At 33.9% G+C, this 6,727-nt stretch overlaps 1 long non-coding RNA gene across 1 annotated transcript in view; it reads left to right on the plus strand.

The window, feature by feature from the left end:
- The first annotated feature begins 2,111 nt into the window (after nucleotides 1-2,111).
- Nucleotides 2,112-6,727, plus strand: part of LOC135221609 (uncharacterized) — a 6,605-nt gene continuing 1,989 nt past the window's right edge. Inside the window, exons 1-2 of the long non-coding RNA XR_010316043.1 lie at nucleotides 2,112-2,428; nucleotides 2,798-2,953. This is a non-coding gene — a long non-coding RNA (uncharacterized LOC135221609). The remainder of the gene's footprint in view (nucleotides 2,429-2,797; nucleotides 2,954-6,727) is intronic.

A 6,727-nucleotide genomic window follows, 5' to 3' on the forward strand; every position in this document is an offset into this window, starting at 1 on the left:
CAATATTTATATCACCTACCATGACTACGAATTTTTAAAATCAATATCTATATCACCTACCATGACTACGAATTTTTAAAATCAATATTTATATCACCTTCCATGACCATTAAGAATTCTTGCAATCCATTTTCATATTTACCACAACAATCTAAATTAAATTAAAACTAAATTAAATTCACAGAAGAATTCCGAAAGACACAAGAGAATGTGAAAGGAGAAGACTTCCCCAATTGCAGAGAAACCTCGACTTTCCACTAGACGTGAAAAGAACAAGAATCATATTAAATCCCATAACCTCTTGAGAAAAAAATAATGAAAATAAAAATAAACAATAACCGCAAATATCTGGGTGTTATCAATCAGTGACGACTTAATGGGGCGAATTCCTCCCTTGCGATAGACTGGACTAACAATTATCGAATATTGAGTCATTTATACTTAAGCTGGTTTGTATATTTTTATAAAATGCATTTTATTTCAGGTCTCATTCATGATTTAATCGCCTTATCCATTTGCGCACTTATTTACCAAACGGAACAAATGAGAATGGAGATAACCTTTTCAATTCTACATTAGTTATAGATGATATTAAGATAATTACCTTATTTTATTGAAGATAATTACTTATGTACCATACCGAACAAATGAGAATGGAGATAACTCTTGCAATTCTACATTAGTTATAAATGATACTAAGATAATTACCTCATATTATTGAAGATAATTACTTATTTACCAAATCGAACAAATGAGAACTACATTAGTTGTAAGTGATAATCTCAAGCTAAATACCTTATTTTATTGAAGATCATTATTTATTTACCAACCCGACCAAATAAGTAGGGAGATAACTGTCAGCAAATTTTCTACATTAGTTGTAAACAGTAATCTCAAGATAACTACCTTATTCTATTGGAGATAATTACTGATTCATCTAACCCAACAAATAAGAAAAAGGGTAAATCTACGCAAGTTTTCTACATTAATTGTAAATAATAATCTTCAGATAATTAACTTTTCTGTTCTGATTTCTCTCGAAAATAAACATCTAAAAAAACTTTTTTTTTACACTTAAAATCGCCTGTCTATACACAATTGAGCACACAAACGAAACTCCACTCAAAGCCCACTATTCCCGATGCGGGAAAAAAGAGCCTGAAAGCGAGAGAGAGAGAGAGAGAGAGAGAGAGAGAGAGAGAGAGAGAGAGAGAGAGAGAGAGAGATATTAGTTGTTCAAGAGGGGACCGCTGATGAGTGGGAATAACGTCCACCCAAAGAAACAATGTAAGAGAAGCAGCCCCAGAGAAGCAGGAAGGAAGGAATGCTAAGAGGAAAAGGGAGGGAGATATATTCCTTTGAAGCAAAGCAAATATACCAAAGCTATGGTGACTAAAAGCAAGGAGATTTTCCCCTTTGAAGCCGAGTTGAAATATGGTCGGATTTCCGCTCTCCAATAAAGGCAGAATCTGTTTTGTACGATAATCCGTAATTCTCGATATAGAATATATATGTATATGTATATGTATATAGGCTATATATGCGTCAAAAATACATGTACACATGCGTCAAAAATTTATGCATATATGCGTCAAAATACATGTATACACGAGTTGAAAAATATATGTATACATAAATTAAAAACATATATGTATACATACGTCAAGAAAAGGATGTATACTTGCGTCAAAAATATATGCATACATACTTCAAAAATACATGTATACCTGCGTCAAAAATAAATGTATACATCCGTCAAAAACATATACTATATGTATATATGCGTCAAAAATATATATGCATACATGCATCAAAAATAGCATACATAAGTAAAAAATGTATGTATACAGCGTCTAAAAATATATAGTACATGCGTCCAATATATGTATACATTGCGTCAAAAATACATACTACATATGTATATATATATGTATATATATATATATATATATATATATATATATATATATATATATATATATATATACTACATATCCGTCCAAAAAATATACAATATGTATAAATGCGCCAAAAATATATATATATATATATATATATATATATATATATATATATATATATATATATTGTATCACTAACATGATAAACTTCATAATACAATAAGGATATATTTGTTTGAAAAATGTTGATGTGGGTTGGAGCGAGTTGTAACTTATTGCGCATCTGGAATATCTTTTGTTTACCCATATTTCAGTGTCGCACGGTTAGCGGGAGAAGGCGAACTGCCGTAAAATTTTCTAACCACTCTGGTACTGCCTATTGTGTTGAGTGGTGGTGACAGGTGTTATTCTTATGGATGTAAACACAAGAATGAAGTCAGTGACATGTAAGGCCGGCAAGTGATGGGATATTGGTGTTTGGCAATCTCCTACTGGGGTTCAAGGCCTATGATAGTGAGGCCATTGAAGTGAGTGCAATACAGTGTATTATGGATGTTGTATGATATTTCAATTGGAATTGCCCTTATTGGTAATTGGATTCTATGTATATATACAGTAATGCTTTATGATATGAGTACATTTAATTTGATGCCAAGTGCTTTAGTGGCTACAGTACCATAATTTACAGTGTTATTTACTTACATTGCTATAAACAGTTATTGTTAGACATACACATATCAATACTGGATTGTTCATGTACTTTACTAGAAGGCTTGTATTAAGGACAAATATTTTTTTTGATAATGAAATTGGGAAAATTAGGGAAAATTCAAAATTTGTATGGCTGGTTTGGATTGTATTCTTCTTTTATTACATGGAATATATATTTATTTCAGGTTGAAACCTATAGTTGGCAATAAAAACTGTTACTACTTATGGTCCATCCTTGAACATCCCAGTACATTTCAACTTCATCCGCCATGGGTGTGCAAGAGGAACTCGTCGCCCTGAAGAGGAAGAGGGCAATCAACAAAGGGAAGTTCACCAGGAAGGTGACTATGTGCAATGAAGGAATCAATCGAGGTGATGATTTATCAGTGTTAACGAAGAACTATGAGGAAATGGTTGAAGCCTTTAAATGCCTAGAGTATCAAAATGATGAACTGATACAATTTATATATGAAAACGAGGATAAGCTAGCCTATAGTAGTTTAGAAGAAGAAGCCCAGCAATATATTTTAGATAGTGAAAGATTAAAATGTGAAGTAAGTGCAAAAATATTCAAAGGTGTCCAGGATGTAAAGGCAACAGATAAATCGAAGGTTAAAGTAAAGAAATTTGAACCACCAATGTTCGAAGGTAATTTAAGGGACTATCCAACTTTTAAGGAAGATTATGAGAATTTAGTAAAGAGTATATACGGTACTGATCCATATGCTCTCAAAATGTGTCTAGGTGGAGAAGCACTTCAAGCAGTGAAGGGCTCAGAGGGTAATTATGATGAAATGATTCAACGTTTGGATGATAAATTTGGGAATTCAAGAAAGATTGTAGACTTAGTGGTTGGTGAGCTTAGATCTCTGAAGAAAATTTATGATGATGATACCAAAGGATTTATTAAAATGGTCGATCAGGTTGAGCAATGTTGGCTTGATTTAAAAAAGGTAAATCTCTCTGATGAACTTAATAGTGCAAACGTTGTCAGCCATATAGAAAAGGTTTTACCTTCACTTCAAAAGAGAGAATGGGTAATTAAAGCAGATGAGGTATCAGTAACTAGCAGTCTGTTTCCTGAGTTGTTGAAGTTCTTACAGAAGGAGAGAAAAATTTTGGAATATATGAACTCTAATGTTAGGAGTAGCGGTAGTGATAATAAGGCAACAGTCCATCATGTTGACAGCACAGTTGAGAATGAATCGGAATTGATAAAATTGGTGAAAAAAATGGGGGAAGAACAAAGTATAAAAAATAAGGAATTTGAATCTTGTATTGTTAACTTGACAGAAATGGTGAAAGGTATTAAACCTAAGGCAGATAGTAAGGGGATAGGATGTCTGTTACACAATTCAATTGGTCATGATATAACAGAATGTTATAAATTCAATGGTTGTAGTAGCAAAGAAAGATTTGAGATTATAAAGGGAAGGGTAATGGAATATGTTTTAGGTGTCTAAGGGGATATCATCCTGCTCGTAGCTGCAAGGTGGGTACATTGTGTGATGTCATTATTGAAGGTAAAATTGCAATCATCATCCACTATTGCATTCCGATAGAGTAGAAAATAGTATTCACAAAGCGATATCAGAAAAGGGATTTGCAGTGTTGTTGAATATCAGTATGGTGAATAGTAAGAACATGCCTGTTAATGTACTGTGGGATCAGGAGCGGATATTTCATTTATAACAAATAGGATGGCTAAGAAATTGGGTTTAAGTGGAAAGCATATAAATTTATCCATGATCAAAGTGGGCAATGCGGTTGAATATCACTCAAGCAACGAATATTGTGTACCACTAATTGATAAATCTGGTAAAGTTTGGAATGTGAATGCTGTTGGTATTAATGAAATAACAGCCAAAATCAAGAAAGTAGACTTATCCAGGGTATCTGAACTTTTTGAAGGAATATCAAACTTAGAGCTGAATCGCCCACATGGGGAAATCGATATGCTTATTGGTGCTAATTATTGTGAAATATTGCCAAGGGTTGTTGAAACAAATAAGGGTCTCCAGTTGCTAGAAAATCAGTTTGGGCTCAGCATACGTGGTAGACATGATGAAATTACCAATCAAGTTATTACTAGTAATCATGTGTTTGTGAGAATTCATAAACTTTCAAGTTCAGTAAATTTGAATGAAATCAGTATTGAGCCAACAGAAAATCTAAAGGATCAGTTAGATAAATTTTTTGCCATAGAAGAAATGGGAACAAGGTGTAATCCACAATGTATTAAATGTATGTGCAGAGGTTTGTCCTGGACCCAATTATGTAAGTTTGAAAGAAGAAAAGGAAATGAAATTGATTGAGGAAGGATTAACGTATGATGAGAAACAGAAATGCTGGTTTGTAAGGTATCCTTGGATAAGAGATCCAAATCATTTGAAAAATAACATAAGGTAGCAAATGCTAGGTTAAGAACAACAGAGAATAGATTAAGGAAACTTGGGAATGAGTATGCAATAAAATATCAGAAAGAGATGGAAGATATGGTTAGAAGGGAGTAGCTAGGAAATTAACCAATAAGGAGATTCAAGAGTACAATGGCCCAGTTCACTATATTCATCATCATGAGGTGTTGAAGCCAGAATCTAGTTCAACCCCAGTGCGCATTGTCTTCAATTCTTCAGCATCTTATATGGGACAGAGGTTAAACGATTTTTGGGCTAAGGGGCCTGATATTTTGAACAGTTTGCTGGAGTGTTGTGTAGATTTAGGCAAGATAATATAGCCATAGTGGGTGACATAGCAAAGATGTACCATACTGTAAAACTCAGCACACTAGATGAACATACGCATAGATTTGTATGAGGGGACTTGGATGATAGTAGGCCACCTGATCAGTATGTTCTTACCACAGTAACATTTGGAGATAGGCCCAGTGGTACTATAGCTATGGTAGCTTTGAGACATACAGTAGAACAATTCGGTAAGGAATCCCCGGATGTGCAAGATATGATTCTTAATAATACATATGTAGATGATATACTGTATTCTACTGATGCCATCGAGAACGCAATCAAATTAATACAGGATACTGAAAGGGTATTGTCTCAGGGAAGTTTCAGAATAAAGCACTGGATAATCAGCGGGCATTATGAAAACTGCAATATAAGAATAATAGAATCTGATAGTGAGAAAATCTTAGGTTTAAAATGGAATCCTGTAGATGACTATTTTTCCTTTGCTGTAAGACTCAACTTTACACCAAGAATAAGAAATGTTAGGAGTGGTCCAAATTTAGATATAGGTGAATTTGATTATAAATTTCCAGAAATATTAACACGCAGAAAGATATTGAGTCAAATTGCATCGTTGTATGATCCATTAGGGTTGGTTATACCAGTATTACTCAAAAGCTAAGATCTTGATGAGATCCATGATTTCCAAAAGTAACTCGAAATGTGGTGGAATCAAGTGGGATGATCCACTTGATGATTCCATGATGAACGAATGGAAAGCGTTTTTCAAAGAATTGTATGGACTGGAGTCATTAACTTTTAGAAGACCCTTAAAGCCATCTAATGCTTTTGGTAAGCCGAACCTAGTAATATTTTCTGATGGTAGCACGCAAGCATATGGGGCTTGTGCATATGTGAGGTGGCAAATCAGTGATAATAAGTTTAAATCAAGTCTGATAATGGCAAAAAATAAGATTGCACCAGTGAAACAAATGTCTATTCCTCGTCTGGAATTATGTGGTGCTCTCATAGCTGCTAGGATGAGAACTCATAGTAAAGGAGTTTTCATGGGAGTTTGAGTCAGTTTATCACATAGTTGACTCAACAATTGTAAGATCACAAATTCAAAAGGAGTCCCATGGATTCAACACATTTGTTGCGGTACGCATTGCAGAGATACAAATAAAAACTGATTCAAGGGAATGGTGGTGGGTTGATTCAATTCAAAATGTTGCAGATATGACCTCTAAACCGTGTAGTCCCAGAAAACTTGGTGAAAATTCTGCCTGGCAAAATGGACCAAAATTTCTAACATTACCAATTTCAAAATGGCCTATCAAACAAAATTGTGAAAATGAACTAACTGATAGAGTAGGTGTTGTCATGGCTGTTGCTAAAGTAAGTCAGAACCATGTTATACACATGATT

This window comes from Macrobrachium nipponense, chromosome 3, assembly GCF_015104395.2.
Source record: "Macrobrachium nipponense isolate FS-2020 chromosome 3, ASM1510439v2, whole genome shotgun sequence".
In the NCBI taxonomy this organism is placed as follows: Eukaryota; Metazoa; Arthropoda; class Malacostraca; order Decapoda; family Palaemonidae; genus Macrobrachium; species Macrobrachium nipponense.